Source organism: Ictalurus punctatus, chromosome 2, assembly GCF_001660625.3.
Source record: "Ictalurus punctatus breed USDA103 chromosome 2, Coco_2.0, whole genome shotgun sequence".
Lineage (NCBI taxonomy): Eukaryota > Metazoa > Chordata > Actinopteri > Siluriformes > Ictaluridae > Ictalurus > Ictalurus punctatus.
The window spans coordinates 23,157,065-23,182,989 of record NC_030417.2 but is presented as its reverse complement, the minus strand read 5'-3'; the positions used below and the strand labels follow the sequence as shown (position 1 = coordinate 23,182,989).

At 38.2% G+C, this 25,925-nt stretch overlaps 1 protein-coding gene across 2 annotated transcripts in view; it reads left to right on the top strand.

Annotated features, from left to right (window-relative positions):
- The first annotated feature begins 10,530 nt into the window (after positions 1 to 10,530).
- Positions 10,531 to 25,925, top strand: part of tex2 (testis expressed 2) — a 33,815-nt gene continuing 18,420 nt past the window's right edge. For both annotated transcript variants that reach the window (XM_017491493.3, XM_017491484.3), the window contains exons 1-2: positions 10,531 to 10,732; positions 14,816 to 14,902. The gene's annotated coding sequence lies outside the window, so the exon portion shown is untranslated. The remainder of the gene's footprint in view (positions 10,733 to 14,815; positions 14,903 to 25,925) is intronic.

Sequence of the window (25,925 nt, the reverse complement as noted above, 5' to 3'; positions counted from 1 at the left end):
TGTAGTTTGACTGAAATGTGCAGTTTATTAACTTCATAAAAGGGACACTATTAGAGCGAGAAAGAAGGCGATTGCTAGTTTCGCCTTTCAGCTTAGCAGCAGGAGACTGAACAGCTTTGATCTCAATCACTGCTAAATGTCTTTTGTGAATCAGCAGGAGCCAGTGTGACCAGGGCCACATCAATTATTAACTCTCTTTCACTCCCTCCCCCATTCATCTCAAGCAAATGACGGATGGCCCTATCTTCATTTTCTTCTAATGGTGCTGTCTTTAACATGTCTTCTCCCATTTGCTAGTTGTCATGTACGCTCAGTACATTCTGAACTCAAATTGAGACTCACAACAATGAATGAATAAATTCTTATTTACATCCCAGGTTCCCATGGATATAATATTCAAACGTGACAAGACAAATACCCTGCTCTTTTAGATCTGTTTTTCAACAAACACATTTTATTCAACATTGAATGACCTGTTCTTTTCTTTTTTCTTTAATCTTTACACTGACCTTTCAGCCTTCGCATTTGACACTGTGTACATACAGTACATAGGATAACAGTGACACATCTCAGTGGGTAATTAAGATGATATATAATTAGGGTTCATTGATTGAAATGAATTACAGCAAGTAAAGTGTATTCTAATTTAAAACAAGCTTGCTCGACCTCACTAATACACTTACTGAACTGTACATATAAATTTGTATTATATACACAGATCATCCATAACATTAAATCCAATATTATATGCCTATATTGTATAGGTCCCCCTTGTGCCTCCAAAACAGCTCTGACCTGCCAAGGCACAGACTCCACAAGACCGCTGAAAGTGTGCTGTGGTATCTGGCACCAAGACGTTAGCAGCAGATCCTTTAAGTCCTGTAAGTTATGAGATGGGGCCTCCACGAATCGGACTTGTTTGTCCAGCGCATCCCACAGATGCTCAGTTGGATTGAGATCTGGGAATTTGGAAGCCAAGTCAACACCTTGAACTCTTTGTCATGTTCCTCAAACTATTCCTGAACAATTTTTGCAGTGTGGCAGGGAGCATTATCCTGCAGAAAGAGGCTTTAGGGTATACCATTACCATGAAGGGGTGTACTTGGTCTGCAACAATGTTTAGGTAGTTGGCACATGTCAAAGTAACATTCACTTGAATGCCAGGACCGAAGGTTTCCCAGCAGAACATTGCCCAGATCATCACATTGCCTCTGCCGGCTTGACTTCTTCCCATGGTGCATCCTGGTGCCATGTCTTCCTCAGGTAGGTGACTCACACGCACAATGCTGTTCACATGATGTAAAAGAAAATGTGATTCATCAGACAGGCCACCTTCTTCAATTGTTCCATGGTTCACCGGTTGTCCTTGCTTGAACCACTTTTGGTAGGTACTAAGCACTGCATACTGGGAACACCCCACAAGACCTGCTGTTTTGGAGACGACCCAGTCATCTAGCCATCATAGTTTGGCCCTTGTCAAAGTCACTCAGATCCTTACGCTTGCCCATTTGTCCTGCTTCCAACACATCAACTTTGAGAACTGACAGTTCACTTGCTGCCTAATATATCCCACCTCTTGACAGATGTCATCGTAAGAGGATAATCAATGTTATTCATTTCACCTGTCAGTCGTTTTAATGTTATGGCTGATCGGTGTACAATGTTCTGTGGTGAGATTAAGTCTGTAGGCTTAAAAGCGCTTTCTATGAAGCCCATATTTATTAGTCCTTATAGTCATTATAACTGTGCTTGTTGATAATGATTAATTGTTTGCATTTTTATAACTCTAATACTAATGTCTCATAAAGCTTTATTAATGTGCTACTAATAATTCCTGGATAACTTAGAATCACACTATAATGCAAGTGTCACAATTACTACTCATTATAATGGCATGTGGTGTACTACACAACTTTTATAATGAATTATGATCTACGAATAGTTATAAAGTGACTTTAATATTTATTAACAGTTTTTAAAAATTATTGGTAATATAATTGCTGAATGCTTCACATGAATGTTAAGCTGTTCCTCATTATAAGTTGTAAGGCACTAATATGTTTACTTTTGTAATGTAATATGGAAATGGTTTATTCCTGTTTAGTTGCCAAATGATTACCAAAGAATTATAATCACAGTTGTAATTATATACAGTGCATCCGGAAAGTATTCACAGCGCTTCACTTTTCCCACATTTTATGTTACAGCCTTATTCCAAAATGGATTAAATTCATTATTTTCCTCAAAATTCTACAAACAATACCCCATAATGACAACGTGAAAGAAGTTTGTTTGAAATGTTGGCAAATTTATTGAAAATAAAAAATGAAAAAAGCACTTGTACATAAGTATTCACAGCCTTTGCTCAATACTTTGTTGAAGCACCTTTGGCACCAATTACAGCCTCAAGTCTTTTTGAGTATGATGCTACAAGCTTGGCACACCTATTTTTGGGAAGTTTCTCCCATTCTTCTTTGCAGGACCTCTCAAGCTCCATCAGGTTGGATGGGGAGCATCGGTGCACAGCCATTTTCAGATCTCTCCAGAGATGTTCAATCGGGTTCAAGTCTGGACTCTGGCTGGGCCACTCAAGGGCATTCACAGAGTTGTCCTGTAGCCACTCCTTTGTTATCTTGGCTGTGTGCTTAGGGTCGTTGTGTTGTTGGAAGATGAACCTTCGTGCCAGTCTTGGGTCTAGAGCGCTCTGGAGAAGGTTTTCATCAAGGATGTCTCGGTACATTGCTGCATTCATCTTTCCTTCGATCCTGACTAGTCTCCCAGTTCCTGCTGCTGAAAAACATCCCCACAGCATGATGCTGCCACCACCATGCTTCACTGTAGGGATGGTATTGGCCAGGTGATGAATGGTGCCTGGTTTCGTACAGACATGACGCTTGCCATTCAGGCCAAAGAGTTCAATCTTTATCTATGTGCCTTTTGGCAAACTCCAGGTGGGCGGTCATGTGCCTTTTACTGAGGAGTGCCTTCTGTCTGGCCACTCTGCCATACAGGCCTGATTGATGGAGTTCTGAAGAGATGGTTGTTCTTCTGGAAGGTTCTCCTCTCTCCACAGAGACAGACTGGAGCTCTGTCAGAGTGACCATCGGGTTTTTGGTCACCTCCATGACTAAGACCCTTCTCCCCGATCGCTCAGTTTGGCCGGGCGGCCAGCTCTTGGAAGAGTCCTGCTGGTTCCAAACTTCTTCCATGTATGGATGATGGAAGCCACTGTGCTCATTGGGACCTTCAATGCTGCAGAAATGTTTCTGTACCCTTCCCCAGATCTGTGCCTCGATACAAAACTGTCTCGGATGTCTACAGGCAATTCCTTGGACTTCATGGCTTGGTTTGTGCTCTGACATGCATTGCTAACTGTGGGACCTTATATAGACATGTGTGCCTTTCCAAATCATGTACAGTCAACTGAATTTACCACAGGTGACTCCAATCAAGTTGTAGAAACATCTCAAGGATGAGCAGTGGAAACAGGATGCACCTGAGCTCAATTTTCAGCATCATGGCAAAGGCTGTGAATACTTATGTACATGTGCTTTTTGTTTTTTTTGGTTTTTATTTTTAATAAATTTGCAAAGATTTCAAACAAACTTCTTTCAGGTTGTCATTATGGGGTATTGTTTGTAGAATTTTGAGGAAAATAATGAATTTAATTGATCTTGGAATAAGTAACATAACAAAATGTGGAAAAAGTGAAGCACTGTGAATACTTTCTGGATGCACTGTATACACTATATGGCCAAAAGTATGTGGGCACCTGTACTTCACATCCATATGCAGGCCTTCCCAAGCTGTTGCCATAAAATTGGAACCACACAGTTGCCTATAATGTCTTTGTATGCTGTATCAGTGCCTGCCCTCACTAATGCTCTTGTGGCTGAATGAGCAAATCCTTAAAATCCAGTGCATTTTAAGAATCTTGGAGAACAAGATGCTTAAAATCTGCCAAGCATCTGTCACAGTGCTTTTGGGGGCTTTGACTGTCATACTTACTTCTGATTTTGCGAGTAAAACCCGAAATACTTCATTATGGTTTGGGTTTGTTGTTGTTTTTTTGTCTGAAAAGTGGTCTATTATGTAATATATTACTTTCTATAGTGGCATACAATTTAATTTAATTTAAATGATTTACTTTTCATTTAAAATTTAATTTAATTAGAAAAATTTGTAATTGTTATAGTTATAGTAAATCTAAAAATTTATTTTACTGATGCTCAGTTGGTAGAGCGGGTTGTCCACTATTCATGGGGTTGGCGGTTCGATTCCTGGCCCACATGACTCCACATGCCGAAGTGTCCTTGGGCAAGACACTGAACCCCAAGTTGCTCCCGAAGGCAAGTTAGCGCCTTGCTTGGCAGCTCTGCTACCACTGGTTGGTGTGTGTGTGTGTGTGTGTGTGTGTGTGTGTGTGTGTGTGTGTGTGTGTGTGTGTGTGTGTGTGAATGGCTGAATGAGACACAGTGTAAAGCGCTTTGGATAAAAGCGCTATATACGTGCAAACCATTAAAGCAGAAGACATCAAATAAAGATCTAAGATAAAAATTTGTATTTTTTTTTTTTTAAAAAAGGTGCCTAAGACTTTATCAGTACTCTAAATAGGGACTTCATAGCAAGTGTTGTGTCTTTCTTTTCCACAGGGGCCTTATTAATCTGGTGTGATTAAACAGTAATATGTCTTGTAAAATGTTACAATGTAGTTATGCATGTCACAGGTGTAAAGCAGCTCATTTTACAGTTAATATTTTCTGAGTATACATTATCTCCACAAGGTGGCACTGTAGTGCCTGTTCTACTCCAGACCTTTTTACATTAGTGTCGCACAGCATTCATCTCAGGTATAGCAGCACAGCAGGTTTGAATGCTCTCCATTCTTTTTGGAGAATTGGAGTCTTGATCTAATGATCTTGGTCTCTGGTCTTGGAGTAGTCACTAATCTCACTGCTTAAAGGTTTGGCCTGCATTTTAGATGTACTGTATCAGACTAGACCACCGTTTCCCAGCCTTTTTACAGTCAAGGCAACCTTTGAAAATTTAAAAAAAAAAAAAAAAAATGTGGTACCCTACACAAACACTAATGCTAGACAGCGTTAAGCCTGGTTTATACTCGACGCGTCCGCGATAGTGCGAGGGAGCGCGCGGTTAAAAAATAAATAAATAAATAAAAATGACGTCATCGTGGACTGGGCGGTCGAGCGCGTGGAGTGCGCGCGGCCTCGTTTCGCGTGGCGGTGTGCATGGCATTTTTTGTTACTTGCCGCGCCGAGCCGGAACCCGAAATGAATGACTTCGAGGCGACTCTTGCCGAAAGGTTGTACAGGCATCTCTATGATCCATCCATGCAGGACCATAGAGATAGCCAGATGGCACAAAATTCATGGAAAGGTTTTTAAAAATAGTGATTTCGATTTGCTTTGTTCATACTGTTGAAAGAATAAAGGCAAAGCTGAATTATTATTATTATTATTATTATTTATTTTATTTTTTGGGGGGGGGGGGGGGGGGGTGCACCATGATTTCATTTATGTAAATACAATCACTACACTACACTATCAGACAGTGATTAAACCTCATTATTTTGTCTTTATACATAGAGACGTTTACACTGATGGGCGTCCATACAGAGTGATTATTCTGTAATATCTTTCTTTTGTCTCTGTACATAAAGAGACATTTACACTGATCAGTGAATTTTGTAAATGTGAGAAATGACATTTGCAAGAAGCTCCCACTTTTTGCTTATGTCTAAAGTAATTGCTAACATTTACAAAATAAGCCTACAATAAATAATAAGTCTATTTAATTAAAGTAAAGGTCCATGTTTAATAAAAAATCTTAATGAAATGAATAAAAAAGAGATTGTTCAATTTAGTTTTATACATGTTCTCATATTTATAACTGTATTTTGTTGTAATTTTGTGTTTGTTTGTACAAGTGATAATCTCAAGGTTTACTGTGTTTTATCTGATTCTTTGCCCTTTTTTCATACTGTGGGTTTTAGTGAAGTTTATTGAAAACAAACATCAACAACAACAAACACAACAATTCTTCCTCAGCATTCAGCAACTCCACACAGACGCCTTGTTTGTAAGTGTTGCTATGGTTGTTCCGACAAACTACTTCTTCTCTAAGGCTACTTGTTGTTGGTTTATAGGACGATTACTCCGAGTCGCCCCCTTTCGTTTAAAAGTATATTACAACGGCGAGCGCGTCAAGTATAAACGCCTCGTCCGTTTGGGGAGGTGCGCGCGCAGTCAGTGGAGGCTCGCGGAAGTATAAACAAGGCTTTAGCTTCATGAGAATGAAGTTGATGGTCCAGAAGCATCTGGAGCTTTTCTTTTAAGAAATCTGTCCATATTCTTTTGCACTACACACGCATCGTCACACGCTAATTATTAGGATAAAACACACATACTGATACTGAAGCATACTGATGTTGTGCTGCTGACGGGTCAGCGCGGGTGTGTGTGTCTTATACAGAGGGAATTATATCTCAAAAAAGTGAATACACCCCTCACATTTTTGTAAATATTTGATTATATCTTTTCATGTGACAACATTGAAGAAATGACACTTTGACACATTAATGTCTAAGCCGCTGGCAACAAAAGTGAGTACACCCCTGAGTGAAAATGTCCAAATTGGGCCCAAAGTGTCAATATTTTTTGGCCACCATTATTTTCCAGCACTGGAATAGCCTATAGCTTATAGCCTATAGCTTATAGCCCACTTTTGTGAGATACTGTGTGTGTATATATATATATATATATATATATATATATATATATATATATATATATATATATATTTATTCTGTGTCTGTGTTATTATTCCAGACATCAGATATTTATCATATGGCTATATTAAATGTTTTATACACATTTTAGCATTTTAGAAATGTTTGAAGGATGTTTACACAGCAGGCCTGCTCTCATCTCACAGCCCAGTTGGGAAACACTGGACTAGGCCACAGTCAACATGCTGAAGGAGATAATGACCACCACACACTGCTTTCTACCACCACTCTGCACTGTCCCTTTGTACCACAAACAATTGCCAATCCCACCTTACTGATAATATTTAACAGCTTAATACAATCAGTGATGGCCAAAAATGACCTGCATTAGGCATAATCACAGCTAGCATGCCATTTTACAAGTATTTTACAAACTAGCTGAAATAACAGAATGCTAACATAAAAAAGGAAAGATACATAGCTAACAAAGGAAGCATTTTCATATATTAGGAATAGTGCAAATGAATCTGATTTTCTAGTAGTAAAATTTATAGTAGATATTTAGTAGTATATTTTTAGTAGTATATATTTTTATTAGTTTTATCAGATATACTGCATATAATAAAATATTTTTTTAAATGACCACATAAATTCCTTTACATACTTGAGAATTTTGTAAGTATGTGTGCATTCAAATCTTTTTGTAGAATATTTATTATTAGAAAGTAATTTTATAGATGAAACATTTGTATTTGAGTAAGGCATTGTCATACTTCCACCACCTCTGCAAAAAAAAAAAAAACAACAACAACAAAAAAAAACAGCTGCTACACTGAGATTGTAATATAATATGAATATGTTCTTGATACAGGTACATGGGGGGAAATGTAAATATAAAAGTGTGTGTGTGTGTGTGTGTGTGTGTGTGTGTGTGTGTGTGTGTGTGTGTGTGTGTGTGTGTGTGTGTGTGTGTCAGAAAGATTGTAAAATATTATTATGCTCAATCTGACATGCCATGTCTCTCAAGTGCTCGTATCATCACGCTTTGCAGCATCACTGCTAGTTATAATATCAGTGTCTGACCCTACAATAACCACCTGGTGGCAGTATTGGACAGCTTAGAGCATCAGAGCACTAAATACATCATAGCCGGTTCATATGACACACTCCCAAATGTCTCCTGTGACAGTCCGCAAATCCCTGAAGACTATCTTAAACATGTACATATACTTAGTTCAAGTACAGGTTTTGAAACTGAATACTTTATTCTATGGTGTGCATATGATTTGCATATTTACTATACACTAATGTCACCTACTGTGATAAAAGGAATAATAACAGTAATAGCAATAATCACAAGTCAGAATTCTTTTAATGCGAGCAAAGTTCTTCTGTGGCTCTGAGGTGAAACTAGTCAATCTTCGAAATGGTTCATAATTTAATCATTTAAAAAATTACATTCATTCTATGGGACTCTAAAGCTCTGAGATTGTAGATGAGCTTATTTTCCTTATAGATATGGTGCTAACACTGAATGGAGAGGCTGGATTGTATTGAGTTTACTGATTTTAACTCCAGCTTAATATGGGGTTTCCTGCATTTCCTGTGATATTTGACCTCTGCTCTAAATATCAACAATACTGCTGCTGCATTACTGTTATATTCTTCATTTCAAATGTAAATATTTTTTTAAGGATGTAAGATTATCTGAGACTTTGCTGTAATTGTAATGGACTGCACATTTAGATGACAGAAGAATGCTACCAAGTTTGGTGAAAAAAAGCAACAAAAAAAAATGAACTTAAAGCTGTAATAAAAAGTGTTTATCAAGTTGTTAACTTGTTGAATGATGTTACCTTGTTTTGTACAAAAAAAATTATCACAATATATGAAAATCCAAATCTCTTTTCTCTTCTGTTACTTGCTGAGTGATAATTGTGACTGTACTGATCTTAAAGATCTTAAAGTTTATATAAGTGAAAGTCCATTATCTCCTCATATTATTCTGTAACATGAAACTGTACAGCAGGTTGTTGGTTTTGGGGCAGAATTAGTTCCTGGGCTGTTCATACTATCATTTAGGGAAAAAATGTATGCTGGTCAATGCTGCAGTCGATCCAGAGGCTATGCCGTGAACACAGGACACGAGGCAGGAAGAATTGGAGGCCAGTCCATCACAAGGCACCATGCACACATTCACACACTCACTTGCATCTAGGGGCAATTTAGAGTAGCCAGTCCACCTACTGGCATGTTTTTGGGAGGTGGGAGGAAATCAGAGAGATCAGAGGAAAGCCACACAGACTTGGGAAGAACATACAGGCAGTAATGTGAGCTCAGGATCAAACCATGGACTCATATTAGATTACGAAAGTTATGAGGTGGCAAAGCTACACGCTGGGACATCATACTGCGTTTAGCAAGTTAGTAGTGGTTATACAGCCCAGATAGCAGACCAACACTGAGTCAACACTGAATCGATGCTAATGCATCAACCAAACTATCATTGAATCAATGGTGAAATGCTGAAATTTAACATTGATTTTTCATTAGGTTTGCACCCTGAAATAATGTTATTTCAACGATGAAAAATAGATCAAGATAGACAAAAAAAAAAAAAATCAATATTTGTTAACTAGAGGGAAGGTTCATGAGGTCACAAAATTAACAGGATTCATCTTCTGAGGAGCATGAATATACTCACAAAATTTCACGGAAATGCACGCAATTGATTTACGTTGTGGATTGATGGACTGACATTAAATCTAAGCCCCACAAGTGGGGAAATGAAGCTGACCAAAAATCAACATCGATTCACTGTTTGCCTTTCTACACTGAAAAGCAATGAATTATCAACACTGATTCAATATTATTTAGCACTGAATACTCAACCTCAACCAAACTGATGATTCTGATGGAATTTCAACAATGAATCAAAGTCATCTTGCTATCTGGGTGGCTTTTTCCTTGAATGGGAATTCTGAATTAACCACCGATCCTTCTTAGGAAACCTCTTGCGCAAAGAATAAATATAAAAAGCATTTTTAAAAATCTTAGTGTTTTCCTGAATGTAACTTATTGACATTGACATTTACATTTATGGCATTTGGCAGACGATCGAGATGATCTAGAATGACTTACAGAAGTGCTTTGAAGTCTCTATCAATAAATACATCCTGACACTGTTTCATGTAAATTATTAACTCTTTTAAATGTCATGGATATTAAAAAGAGACTATTTTATGCTGTTTAGGCTATGACAGCAGAGCTGACAGAGCTAGGGTTAGGGTAACTAACACATAAGTTCATCCATCCATCCATTTTTTGTCATGCTGTACTGTGGGAAGCCTGGAGCATATCCCAGGGGACTTGGGGCACAAGTTGTGCCAACCCACTGAAGGGCACAATTGCACACACACTCACACACTTTAGAGATGCCAATCAACACATATCTTTGGACTGGGGAGGAAACCAGTGTGCCTGGAGGAAACCCCCGAAGCACAGGGAGATCATGCAGGCTCTGCACATACAGGGAATCGAGCCCCAAACCCTGGAGGTGTAAGGGAATTATGCTAGCCACTAAGCCCCCAAATAACTTCACGCGAAGTGTAAAGAGAACTCTTGATTGTTGTAGTTTCCCTTCTCGGACAGCAGGGGGCGAGTGTGCTCTGTGGCGGCGTTCCTTCCACCAAAATAAACACACGCCCTGGACGCTGCGCACTTAATCGAGTGTCGAGCGTGTGAACGCTGGTGCACTCACATCCTACCGATCCGTTTTCGATTAGTTTCGCCTTAGAGGAACGAATCCGTTTATTCTCTCCGACTTTGCTTCCTTGAGCTGCTGTCATTTCGCTTCTGTAGACAGAAATGGTTCGACACGACGCCCGATTAATCAGGGAAGGCGAATCGAATGGCAGGAGAGTGAATGAGACGACGTGACGGGGTTTTATGAAACGAAAAAAGACGAAGTGAATACATCGAATGGTGAGATTGCGCTCACGCCCATTCGTCAGGCGTACATAAGAAATCCATCCATCCGTTCATCCATCCGTCCATCCATCCATCAGTCAGTCCTCTTGGATGGACGTGGTCGTTACGAGTCTGATTAATCGGCCGAATCAGAAACGATATATTTGATCTTCAGATTCGCTGCATGTGTTATCCGGGTAATTTATGGAGTCCTTTCTCTTTCAGGGACAAAAAAACCACAACAACAATGCGGGTGAAATCATCAAAGCCCAAGCGCTTTGATCAGTTTTCTCTGCAAATGCATTTAGATCAGTCGATTATTAATCAATTTCTGGTGTTTTTTATTAAAACCTGTTACGATGCAAGCCCTGAATTGGGTATATATGAGTTTCATTAAACATTATTGAGATCCTTTTGGTGAAATAAGCAATGCATAAATAAGCCGACACTGATCAATTTACTGTGATGAAACGTGAGCTATTACAGTTCTAGACCCTGATTTTTATTTATTTATTTATTTAAAGTTTGTAATCAATACCGCGGTTTTCTTTTTGATTCATGCACAGGCCCAGTAAAGGTTCAGGTACCATTAGAACAAACCATACAAATAAGAATTTCTTGATTGATTGCAATGCAGTGATTTCGAGCAGTGGTTCTCAGAGAAGACCATGAGACCCCCCAGGTGTCTGTGGAATATAGCTGGGTGAGCAGTGAATCTTTAAAAAAAAAAAAAAATTAGAGTGGTGAAAAACACCATTATCAAAGTTAGATTTATTACTGAGGTAGTAGCCTCTTTGACTGGTCTGTTTAATTGAATGGCTTTAATCCAAACCTCAAACATATAAATACTGTGAACTTGGACTAAATTTGTTCTGCCTGTGGAAAGGTCACAAATATAGTAGACAAAATCTTATTGTACACGTTTAAATAGCGGTCATGAAATAATTGTGCAATAAGGTCCTAATTGTACACATTAGGAAGTGTAATCGTTATTTAATGTGTAATATCATGTTTCTGTTGTTAATGCTGCTAATGACAACATTATGCTCATTATTCATAAAACAATGCTTCTTAAATGTATTTGACCTACATCAGTATCTATTCTAGCCAGAGACATTTGCTATTTTCTGAGATTGCTTAAAATGTATCATCAGTTGCTTTTTAGAGTGTGTTCTCTGATGATCATGTTGTAAAACATGTGCTTCTTGTGCTGTTTATCCCAGTGGTCCTTATTTCCAGTCCTATGAGACCCCGGCACAATATCCTAGAAAATGTTGTCCTTTTCTTGTTCTAGCATGCCTCATTCAACTCATACATGGCTTAATAATTAGTTGATTTGGAGAATGAAGAGTTTGATCAAGGAAATTGCAAAGTGTAGTGGTTTCCGAAGGTCTCAGAACCACTGATTTATCTAGTCTGTGAAGAGACCTAAATAAAGTCCTGCCTGAGGTGACCGAAACAAATCCAGTGCAATGCTTCTACTTTTAGTAGAGTGTAGTTGTTCTTCTGTAGCTGGCACAACTCAGAACTCAACTCTGAAACTATTGGAACGGCAAGGTCAATTCAATTATTTTTGCTGTAGACCGAAGACATTTAGGTTTGAGATCAAAAGATGAATATGAGAAGAGAGTTTCCTTATTTCTTTCTTTCCTGATATTTATATGTAAATGTGTTAAATGACATAGAACACAGCACATTTTGTATCAGACCACTCAAATTGTAGGCAAGCAAAAATTTTGGAAAATGACAGGTGTTTCTTGTTACCCAGTTGTGTCTTGTTAGATTGATTGTTTAAACAATAAATAGCTCTGAACATCTACTCTTGGTTTTAGCCTTGACTTTCACCTGGGAATACCGTATTTGTTGTTCAAAAGGATATGCCAACATGAAGATCAGAGAGATGTCTATGGGAGAAAATCAAGCCATTTTGAAGCTGAGAAAAGAGCAGGAAAATCATTCAGAGGCATTGCAAAAACATTGAGCATAGCCAGTGCAACAATTTGGAATGTTTTGAAAAGGAAAGAAACCAGTGGTGTACCGAGCAACAGACACCGTATGGGTCGACCAAGGAAAACAACAACAGTCAATAACAAACATTGTTAGAGCTGTGACGAACAAAACAAAACCAACAGTCAGTAACATCAACAACCTCCATAGGGCAGGGGTGAAACGATCACAATCCACCATTCAAAGAAGACTTCGAGAGCAGAAATCTAGAGGCCATACCACAAGATGAAAACCACGTCAGCAGTAAGAATCAGACCTCCATACGCTCTCAAAACTCAAATGTTGGAAGCATTCCTTTGAGATTCTGGTCCATGTTGACATTTTTCAGGTACATTTTCATGCTGCCAATCTCTGTTCAACTACATCTCAAAGGCATTCTATTGGATTCATATCAGGTGACTGGGAAGGCACCTGAAGAACATAAACATGTCATTTCAGAATTAATGTTCATGAAATCAGTTTGACACTTTTCCTTTGTGACATGGTGCATTATTGTGCTAGAAGTAGACAATAGAAGATGGGTAAATTGTGGCCATGAAGTGATGCACATGATCAGCAACAATACTCAAATAGGCTGTGGCATTCAAGCGATGATTGATTGGTATTAACGGGCCCAAAATATGCCAAGAAAGCATTCCTCACAACATTACACCACCTCCACCATCCTGGATTGTTGACACAAGGCAGGCTGGGTCCATAGATTCATGCAGTTGGTTCCAAATTCTGAATATAGAGATTCATCAAATCAGGCTAAATTTTTCTAATCTTTAACTGTGCAGTTTTGGTGAGCTTGTGCCTACTGCAGCCTCAGCTTTCAGTTCTTGACTGACAGAGGTGAAACCCAATGAGGTCTTCTGCTGTTGTTGCCCATCCTCCTCAAGGTTTGATGTGTTTGTGCATTCTGAGATTCTTTTCTACTCACTACAATTGTACAGAGTGGCTGTCTGAGTTACTGTAGCCTTTCTGTCAGGTCAAACCAGTCTGGCCATTCTCCATTGACCTCTCCCATCAATTTCTGTGTGCAGAACTGATGCTCACTGGATGTTTTTTCTTTATCGCACCATTCTGAGTAAACTCTAAAGACTGTTGTGTGTGTGTGTGTGTGTGAAAATCACAGGAAATTAGCAGTTATAGAAATACTCATACAAGCCTGTCTGGCTCCAACAATCATGCAATGGTCAAAATCACTGAGATCACATTTTTTCACCATCCTAATGGTTGATGTGAACATTGCCCGAAGCTCCTGGCCCGTATCTGCATGTTTTATGCACTGCACTGCTTTCACACGATTGGCTGATTAGATAATTGCCCAAATCTCTAGGTGTACTGTATAAAGCGCTAATACTGTAAAGTGCTCAATGAGTGTACATTCCAGGTAGCGAAAAAAATACTATTCTCCTGGCATCCACCAAACCCAGATTTGTCCAACAGTGACACAGTCTTTTTCACATACCTTTCTCCATACAAAATTGTCCTTTTGAAACAAGGCTCAACGGGTATTGAGGGGCCCAGTGTATGCTAACAAACATTCCCCACACCTTTACACAATGTAAACATGATGTTCCATGTATTCATGCTGTTGAAACCAAATTCTGACTCAACCATCTACATGACGCATCAGAAATCGAGATTGATCAGCCCAGGCAACATTTTCCAATTTTCAACTGTCCAGTTTTGGTGAGCCTGTGACAACTGTAGCCTCAGATCCCTGTTCCTGGCTGACTGGAGCCATCTCACATCGCCCCTTAACTCTTGAATAGTGTTCCAGTAAGCAGTAAGAATTCTAGCTTTTTAAATCTTAATTAAAAACCTACTATATATAACTGTACATTGCATGTTTAATGTGCCTGATCATCAACTCATTTATACGTAATGCACTTTCAAATGTTGAATCCCCATGAGGATGTACCAAAAACGGTATACAATGAATTTAACATCAAAGTGCATCATTAGCATTTACTGTTGCTTTAAGTTGCACTGTATTTAATTTCTGATTGACACATGTATGCACCTGCATATGTAATTTCAGTGTTCAAGTATCCAAGTGGATTTGGTTGTAATCTTTTCATTATTGTATTTGCTGCTTTATAGGATGGTGGAAACCATGAGGCATGACAGTGTTGTGGCCCACTGCGGACACAGTTGCAGGGGCAGATTGAATGCTGCTGAAGTCTCAAGGTGAGTGTCTTTGCCAGCAATCTGAACTCGTATTGATCCGGTGCGAGGCTGACCACACATGGGCTGAACTCATGTGCTGAGGTTTGACTGACTTTTGTTGCTGCACTTCCTGTTGTGCCATGATATGTTGGTCTAAATATTTATTTGTTATCTTACAGTACTTACAGTGGTACTGCATACCACTCACATACACAGCACTTTTCTTGCACAGCTGATAAAGGGCTTTTGTCTGAAATTCGTCCTGTTTCTCTGGAAACTTTTTACTGCATCTACTATTATTAGTGAGGGACACTGCAGTTTATTTAATCGTAGAAATCGTACAAAGCTGAAATTCTGATCTGTTGTCTCAGGCTTAAATGTATAGTGAAAACAGTAGAATCGCCCTTGCTGTTCCAATACTTTTGGAGGGGACTGTATGTTTCTATACACTGATCAGCCGTAACATAAAAACCACTGAGAGGTGAAGTGAATAACCTTGATTATCTTGTTACAATGGCACCTGTCAAAAGGGTGGGATATATTAGGCAGCAAGTCAATAGTCAGTTCTTGATGTGTTGTTCTTCTGTGGGATTGGACCAGACGGGCTAGCCTTTGCTCCACGCATGTATCAATGCACCTTGGGCACCCATGACCAGTGTAAGTTACTCAAAAAAAGTAATCCATTACAGATTACTATTTACTACTTTAAAATTGTAATCTGATCACATTGATTACTGCATGTAAAAAGTAATCAGATTACTAATTACTTTCACATTACTTTCAAAACCCATCAAACCTACAGTTGAAAGAACTCATAGTTCTTTCAGTAATTTTAGCGCACATCAATGCACGACATGATCAGAAAAAGTTGGATTTATCATAAAACTTGCCTCGGGTATTGTTACTGTTTGTAGAACTACCAAACCGATAAAATATAAATCTTTCCTATATGCTCGTCGCTAACCAAGGGGAGGTACAGCTAAGCTATCATTGTATGGGTTTAGCTGCCACAGTGCAATGCAAAATACATTATCTTTCCGTTCAGTTATGTTCAGTTACGTAGTGACAAACTGCTCCAAGTGGAGAATTATTCAGGGCTAAACATGATTTATTTTAAAAATGCATTTTATTTAATATTGTTTTCTTAACAATAAATTTGTAACGCAAGTAACACAATTTTATTGAAATGAGTGACTAATAAAATTACATAAACTGAAAATGTAATGCGTTACATTATTGCATTATCAGAAAAAGTCATTAGATTACAATAAAAGTAATTAGGTTACAGAGTTAGTTACACCCAACTCTGCGCATGACCCTTTCGCCGGTTCACCGTTGTCCTTCCTTGGACCACTTTTGGTAGGTAATATCCACTGCATACCAGGAACACCCCATAAGACCTGCCATTTTTGGAGATGCTCTGACCCAGTCATGTAGCCATTACAATTTGGCCCTTTTCAAAGTTGCTCAGATCCTTACGCTTGCCCATTTTTCCTGCTTCCAACATATCAACTTCGAGAACTGACTGTTCACTTGCTGCCTAATATATCCCGTCCCTCAACAGGTGCCACTGTAACGAGATATTCAATGTTATTCACTTCAGTCGTCAGTGGTTTTAATGTTATGGCTGATTTTTTTTTCCAACAATTACAGCCTACCACAGTGATTTGCCAACAATTACAGTTTTTTATTTATTAGCGAATGCTGCATCATGCTTTTAACCATTCATTTATAATTATTGTAAGCAATCTCTTGTAAAAGAAAATGATTTCACTATCATTTGGGTGTTACACCATAGCTCACATGTACGCTGCTTAAAATTGCAACTACATTGTGGTGGAAGAATTGTTTATTCCAAATTTTATTAATAATAAATGTAATTATTTATTGCATACGTGTGTATTTTATCATATAGTCTTTGTCACCGTTTTATAGAAGCAGAAACCACTTGAGGCCATGCTTTACAAGGGCTTTATCATGGCTAGGGGGTTTTAGGCACTTTGCTTTGTGTCATGCCTAAGAACACCCTTATCCATAATAAAATCACTGTAATGCATTGCCTTGAGTGGCTTATTGTTTTTGTTTTTTAATGCCTGCTTGCTCTTTTGAACTCCTGTTCTACTACATATGCATAAACTGTTAATAATACCACTGCTTTGCATTTGCTGAAAGGTGATGTTTGTCAAAACAGTGATTTCACTGAGTGTTTCTATTTTACCAAAGAGTAACTTTTCCACATGTGATCCCTGAAGTGCAAGCTCTGTCATGGCTTTGCTGGATTTATTCAGTACTGTGATTTTAGTCACTGCATTTCCCTGTGTCCTCCAGTATAGTGCATGGATAGTTTTTCATTTGTTATAGGAAACCTTAGCAGGCTTATTTACTGGTAAGGAGCCAGGATTTCAGGACCATGGAGCTGGAAATCTACCTTTGGGAGTTGATTAACCTTGTGTCCTTGGCCTTTTTTAGTTGCCTGATCTGAAACAGTTTTACATTGGCTGTACTAGCTGACAGCTAGATTTCTTTCTTTTCTTTCCAGTCTCCTAGTGGGATGCCTGTGGGATGCTAGTGGGGTTTTCTCATTTATAAAATATCCGTTCAGATTGAGAGGTGTTATTGCATCGATCTAATGAGGATTCTTAGTGTCCTTTCAGGAGATGAAAATTGAGCACTGGATTGAATTGTCCTGCCACTTAAAAAAATATCTATTTCTGGTATAGACTGCACACTATTGGACTATACAAGTTCCAGTAATTATACCAGAAACCATATGATCTAAGGTCAGTTTTTTAATATATTGAAATCTCTCTCTTGCAGAGTATGCTAACAAAACTAATTTTGCCTGTTTCAAAAACCACAGTGGGAACTTGAACATAGTATTATGTATTATGTATTATGTATACTATAACATAGTATTGCAGTAAAAGAATGCACCTGGCAACACTGCCTATATTGTTCTAGACATTTTTTCATCACCTGTAATCTCTTTTATTTTTTATTATTTTATTTTATTATTACTTAAATAAATACTGCACCATACTGCTGGAGTGCTTTTTATTCGTTCTATGTAGAGTGCGTTACTAATATATGTGCTTAAAATTTCATTGGGAGGTTCCTGGTTAAGGACATTACACTATTAAACCGTATCTCAGCACAGCTCCCCAGGCAGCTATTAAAGGGCTATCATGAATGCTTAACTACCAACATCCTCCTCCTATACCAATTGCTAAATATGCCTTGTTCTTTGTAGCCTTATATAATATGCCTACTTATGGATGATGATTTGTTAACAACCAGGAAGTGAAATATGCTGTCATGGCATGGTTATGACTAAGAACTGAGTTGAACAATTGTAGGTACCTGGGAAGTTCTGCAGTAGTGAGCTGCATGGTTTGTTCTGATGTGCCAGCTCATGCTAGTTGGGTGAGTGTTGTGCTTTCATGCCTCCACCCTTGGATATAGGAAGCCTAGATACTGCATTGGGTTAAAACTGGTGTGTTAGCTGTGGTGCCTACTTGGTGGAGGCCACTTTGCAAATTGTGGAACGTGACCTTAATGATGAACTTAAAGATTCAACTCCAGGTTCCCCGTAGCCCAGTAGGATAAACGTTATAGAAAATGGAGGGATGGATGGATGAATATGTTGTTTTACATCCAAGTTTGTTGGAACTATCGGTTATCGGCAAAAATCCACATAGACAGTTTTTCCCTGTTGCGTCCGTTGCGGGAGCGGCTGAGAAGGGTCTGCCGTCATTATAGAGTATGAGAGCAGCCTCTAGAGGTGAAATAAAAACCATCACTGACAAATTTTGTTGTGTTATTTGAAGTGTTATTGAGTCATTTTGGATGTTTTATTTGTTATTTGGAATGTTACTTTTTAGTTCAGTTTGTGGTATGTATATCTTTTATTTGCTTAAATATTTATTAACTGTTAATATATATTAATATTTCTATATTTATTTCATTTAAAAAGTACAGTAAATTTTCATGGTATAGTCAGTACTGTTTATTTTTGTAATAAAGTTCAGCAATATTTTATTTGAGTGTTATGTTCTCATTCAGTATCAATTTTTCGGTTGTCCGGTTCATTAATCGATTATCGGCAGGTACTGTCCAACTTAGTAACTTAGTTTTATCAGCAAAGTCCATTATTGGTTGACCTCTAAATTTGAAAGCATCAGGAGAAGTAAAACACTAAAACATAATTTCTGTTGATCAGGCATTAACATTAACCTATATCACACTGCTCTGCCCAAATTACCATCAGTTAGAATCAATAAAATTATTAGCAGTGCATGTGTACTTATAGCTACATCACCTGCCATATGCAAAATATATTTCTGTAACAAAACATATTTCCTAAAATCCTGTTGAGCATAAACTGAGAGAGACAATTCTATCAGTGCAGGGCTACAGCTCGCCAATAGACTTGCGATGTATTAGAGATTCTTGCCCCTGATAATCTGGCATGGATTTAGATGTATGAAATAGTTATCAACAGTGGCTAATGGGGCATCTAGATTTCCAATATCTGTGTGTCCATTACTCTTATGTAATAGTGGAAATCTACTTATCAGACATTTTCAATCAGCATAAACAAGTAATTTATTTTATCACCTCTAGTCAGTTAGAATATTGGTCAGGATACTTTTTTTGATAGTAAAACACTGTATTTAATCATAGTAGACTAGGTTAAAAAAATACTTAAGAAAAACTGCAAATTCTAACTTGATATGAGCCATTAACCACTACTGTGGATTGTAATTTCACAAATACTTGCTGAACATTTATGAACACAGGCACTCCCAAAAGAGGACGATATTCCATTTTTTTTGGCCTCTGGTTAAAAGAGTGCAGGAATTTAAAATATCACGAAACAAATAATGGACAATGCAAAAGAAAAAAGAAAAAGATTTGCCATCTTGACCTTATCTTTTGGAATCCTAATATAATGACCAGGTCCTTCAGTGTGACTGTGGATGCACTTGTGCTGTGTATTCTGTGTAAAATAAATAAATAAATAAATAAATAAATAAATAGAAGCTTTGTCTGGGTGTGGTAAATGTTTCTGTTTAATCAACATTAATCTCATTAATCTTTTCTATAGATACCAATGCCTATCTATATGTTGGAAATGTTATGAATGATACATTTCAGTAGTTTGGCCTAGGTCAAGCTTTGCCTTAGTTCTGCTGCTGATGTACAGTATGTGTATCAGGCTTTGCTTGAATTCGCTTTTAAATTGATGTTTCATAGAAATAGAGACAGAGGGAGATGACTAGTGCCTGTGGGAGCTGTTTAACCTGCTCCCCTGGTTACCTGCGTCATCATTCTGTTATTCTTTCTCGTGCTGATCTATTCTTTCCATGTTTTTTCTCAATCGCCCACGTTTTATGGTTAAGTCTCTTGCCTCTCTGCATGGCCACTTTCTCTTCTTTCCATATCCCAATTCTATTCTTAGCACATGCTGAATCACAGGATTTAGTATCTATTTTTCGCATCACTCGCCACAGAATTGGGGACTTCCGCTGCAGAGTTTGAGCTTCTTGCTGTATTTCTCCTACAGAACTCTATCTGTCTGCATGTATAATGATCCTGTCTCACTCATACTCCTGTGGGTGTGTGTGGGTGTTATCGTGCTGCATTAGTGCCTGTAGAAGTGGCTCCTGTGGACAGTCTATCTGTCTAACCATGTCTACCTCACACACACACAATCTCTTACAGTCTCTTGAACAGCCTGTTCTTGCAGGCCCATGTGACAAGTCCTCTTTGATAAATCGCCCTGGTGATCGTTGGATTGCTGTAAAATGCTCCCTCAGTTATTATTTTTGTTTTTAAACTAATGAAGTAAGTTGGTTCTGTTTCCATAAACATAAACAAATTACTCATTTGAATGTAAAGTGAGGTGGCTTAGTGGTTAGCACGTTCGCCTCACACTTCCAGGGTCAGGGGATCAATTCCCACTGTGGCCCTGTGTGTGCGGAGTTTGCATGTTCTCCCCATTCCTCTGGGTACTCCAGTTTCCTCCGCCAGTCCAAAGACATGCATGGTAGGTTGATTGGCATGTCTAAAGTGTCCGTAGTGTATGAGTGTGTGAGTGTGTATGTGATTGTGCCCTGCGATGGATTGGCACCATGTCCAGGGTGTACCCTGCCTTGTGCCCAATGCTCCTTGGGATAGGCTCCAGGTTCCCCGTGACCCTGAAAAGGGATAAGCAGTGTAGAAGATGGATGGATGGATGGATGAATGATGTAACGAGAATAAAGCATGATGAATGGATGAACACGGCAAACGTGTTGAGTGCTGCATGAACACCCAGTACACTTCAAAGTTAAGTGGCCTTTTTTTTACTGTCCAACACGCTTCATATCTGTCCAGCCGTGCCCGCCCACATGAAACTAAAAACCGCCTACTCTCAGACCTTTGGGTCCTGTGACCTCTTCAGTCCTCTCTTACTCTTACCTATTTTAATTTACAAAATTCACATGCATGAGTCACTGAACCCGTTCGTATTGCTGCTCGAGTCTATTAACAGAGTTTATAATCAAATTACTACTGTGCAATAGAGTTTGCTCTCTATAGTTTAATGTTTACTGTATAGTTCATTGTATAGTTTATGGTATAAGGAGGAACGGTGTTTCATTCCTAACATTACATCTGTCTGATGAGAAGAATGATGAGAAGTCTACTTTACTTGGCTCTTTTGCGTTCCACTACAGACGCTTGTAATCATGTCATTCTGAAAATTGCTGTGGCTTTTCCTGTTACTAGTAAATGGCAAATCGAATTTTAGGTCTGTAGGAATGTCCTTGCAGACTCTTTTAAGTCATACAGTAAGGCTTCTACCTGGCACTGCATGTTCCCTTACACACAATTAACACAAATTGACAGTTTAAAAGAGCTGTCTTATTCAGTACAGCAGTGCAAGAAGGAATGGAGACGAGGCCTAGTCATATTCCTTTGTTACCACAGCACAGCAGATTGAATTTTTAAATCGAATGGTGTGCATTTGTTTTCGATAATAGCACGGCTCTGTCAGTAGTTGCACCTGTAACATGATTGATATGTATCATTTGTTAAATTGTGGCAGATGTTCCATGTAATCTAAGGTTAATAGTACACAGATTAAAAAAAATAAATAAATCTGGTGTGGTTTAACAAGGACAAACGTATAATTGTTGAAATGACAGATGAATGTAGCTAACATTTATGGAAGGCATCCTGGGTGTGCATTTTCGTATTTTATTTTATTTAACAGTCCCAGTTGTTTTTATGCTGAAACATGAATGTTAATATAAATGTGCTCCTTTGAATGTTATTGTTTCTAGAATTAAAGGCATAACCATATTAAATTGTTTATATAATATGGCAGATGCTGTAAGTAATCTAAGACTAATAATAAAAACAGGTTGTTGTTTAGCAGGGTAATTTTTATCCTAATTGATGTGAAGTTTTTTTTCTGTTGTTGTTAGGAGACATAATCGAGCACGCTTGATTACATGTCAAAAGGGTGAATTATGTATAGTCCCCTCCAAAAGTATTAGAAATGCAAGGCCAATTCTTTTGTTTTTGCTATATACTGAAGACATTTGGGTTTGAGATTAAAAGATGAATATGAAACAATATATCAGAATTTCAGCTTTCATTTCTGGATATTTACATCTAGATGCATTAAGCAACTTAAAACATGGCACCTTTGGTGACAGACCATCCAATCTTTAGGTGAGCAGAAGTTTATGTACATATAGTCTTTTATAGACTTTTAATTGAGACTTGTACCATAGTGTCTTTCAATTGTTGTTTGTTTTGGATGGTTTCACCCTTCAGTCTCTTCAGGAGGTGAAATGCGTGTTCATTTGGGTTAAGGTCTGGTGATTAACTTGAGCAGTATAAAACTTTCCAGTTTTTCTGCTGATTAAATCCTTTTGTTGTGTTGGCAGTGTGTTTTGGGTCATTGTCTTGCTGCATGATGAATTTCTCCAAATTAGGTTGCATGTTTCTGTAGACTTCTGAATTCATTCTGCTGCTACCCTCATGAGTTAAAAAATATTAGTGAGCCTGTTCCAGAAGCAGCTGTGCAAGCCCAAACCATGACACTACCTCCACCATGTTTCACAGATGAGATTGTATGTTTTAGATTATGAGCAGATCCTTTGTGAAACCTTCTCCCATGCCCTGCGAAGGTTGTTGGTGATGTCTCTGACTGTTGTTTTTGGGTTGATGTCTGGTTGTTGTTAGCACACCAGTGGTTTCTTTCTTTTTCAGGACATCCCAAATTGTTGTATTGATTATGCTGACTGCTTGTGGGCTCTGATTGATTTTCTCTCTTTTCTCAGCTTCAAAATGGCTTGATTTTCTCCCACAGACGGTTCCCTGGACTTCATGTTGGTTTGGGGATATTTACAACCTCTCTTTCTCCCTGTTGGTAGTTCCAATGTCCAAATTGTCTTCAAATTGTCTACTATTGTCCCTGTATCAGTCAAAGACTGCTAATTCGACCTGTCTAAATGACTGACACCCTGTTGCCTTAAACCCTAATAAGCAGGTGCTTCAAAAGGCTGGTCACAGACTTTATTTGGGGAATGGCAGAGGTTAATGGGACTACCACTGAGAGGGCCAGCAGCTTTAAGTTCCTTGGTGTACATATCACTAAGGACTTTACATGGACTGTGCACCTTGAACATGTGTTAAAGAAGGCACAAGAAAGAAGAAGAAAGAAGGTGTCTCTTTTGCCTTTGGTATGCAACCTTTTAACCTCAGATTCTACCATTCAGACCTGTACTTTCACAAGCATCCTGACTGGCTACATAATCTCCTGGTTTGGGAAATACAGCACCCTCAAGCACAAAGTTGTGCTGATTCTGGTATGGACAGTTCAGTATGTAATTGAGGTGGGCTTCCCTCTTTCTTGAAAATGCTAATTGAGGCAGAGTATCATATGTGACTTCAGCCAACCCAAACCACAGCCTGTTCTCACTGTTGCCATCTAGCAGACACTACCACTGCATCAGGTCTAGAACCAGTTAGCTTTGGCCGTCAGGCTGTTGAAAGCCAGTAACTACTCAATGGATAAGCATTTGCTTTGCATGTATTTCAAGAAACTTCATGGACAGTTCCACTCACACCCTCTCAATCCCCACTCAGTTCCCACTCAAGATGACCAATCATTTCATTCTGCACCTTATTACCACTGCCGTGTCATGGTTCACTGCACACTACCAACTGAAACCACTCATTTTTTGTATTACTCAGGTTTATATGGATATTTTGTCTATATTGTGTATATTGTGCAGTGGACAGCAATTGATGTATGAATGTATGTATGTATGTATATATGTACGTATGCATGTACACTCACTGTCTATTTTGTTAGGAACACCTGCACATTCATGCAGTTATCTAATCTGCCAGTCATGTGGCAGCAGCACAATGCATAAAATCATGCAAATACAGGTCAAGAGCTTCAGTTAATGTTCACATCAAACATCGGAATGAAGAAAAAGTGTGATCTCTGTGACTTTAACTGTGGCATGGTTGTTGGTGCCAGATGGGCTGGTTTGATTATTTCAGAAACTACTGATCTCCTGGGATTTTCACACACAACAGTCTCTAGAGTTTACACAGAATCAAATCAAAGTCACAGAGGTCATATTTTTTCTGCATTCTGATGTTTGATGTGCACATTAACTTAAATTCTTGACCTGTATCTGCATGATGTTTTTGCATTGTTTTGCATGAATGTGCCAGTGTGCAGGTGTTCCTAAAAAAAAAAAAAAAAAAAATGGATGGTAAGAGTATGTATGCATGTATGGTAGTGTGTACATTATGATATGTTACATTACTCACTCTCACTCTCTCTCTCTCTCTCTCTCTCTCTCTATATATATATATATATATATATATATATATATATATATATATATATATATATCTATATCTATATATATCTATCTATATATATATATATATATATATATATATATATATATATATATACATACATAAATACATACACACACACACACACACACACTATATGTTTTTAACCCTGCACAGATGAGGGGCTAAGTGTCGATGATTTTTAATCACCTTCACACCAGAACAAGGTACTGGATTTGACTTGATTTAGATGACATTTGATTTGATTTGACTTGATGAATGATATGTTTAGTGGATTTGTAAGTATTAACGGAAATAAATACTTAAGAGGCTGTAACTGTAAGAGCTGTAAGGGGCTTTAACTTTCCAAAACTGAGATGAGCTATAATGTTAGACTAGGACAGGCATGCTTGCTAATATAATTCATACTCTTTTGAGTAATTTTGCATTGCAGCAACCAGGAATAGTACAACGTTGAACTGTTTTACCCTACAACTTCTGCTCCTATAGAGTTCTGTGACTGGGAAGACCAAGGTACAGTAGAGTTAGTTATTGTAGGTAGGGTTGTGAATCGCCCTCTTTCAGATGATACGATACACGTCATGATATGTAATATATGGTCAGATACAATAACGTTACAGTTAAAGTAATGGTTCAACACATTTTAGTTCACTACTGTTGTGCCACCCCGGATCCCAAATCAGTTATTATTCTATTTCACTGTAGGCTGAACAGGCAGTCATGTGTAAACATAGACCTTATTTAAACATGTAGCAGTGACCTAACAACCATTAGGAATTTAAAACATTCTTTGAAGATATGGCTTGGACTGGGGATTCCTTTATTTAAAAATCATCAAGCAAAATGTAGTTCTCCACAGCATGCTTGCTGATTAACCATTTGGCCCAAACTTCAAAAATGCAAAAATAAATAAATAAATATAGTATCACTCTCTTCCTCTTTCTCTCTTCCTATTTCACACATATAAAGCAAAATAGCTATTCTTTCATTTATCCTCTTTGATAAGAGTTCTAATGTTTTTCTCTCTGCTATGAAGCTCTTCCAGACCTCAAAGAAAGTAAATTTAATGAGAAATATCACTAAAATATGATCATAAACTGTATTAGATTATATTTTTATGTTGTTCATTTCAACAAAAGTAATG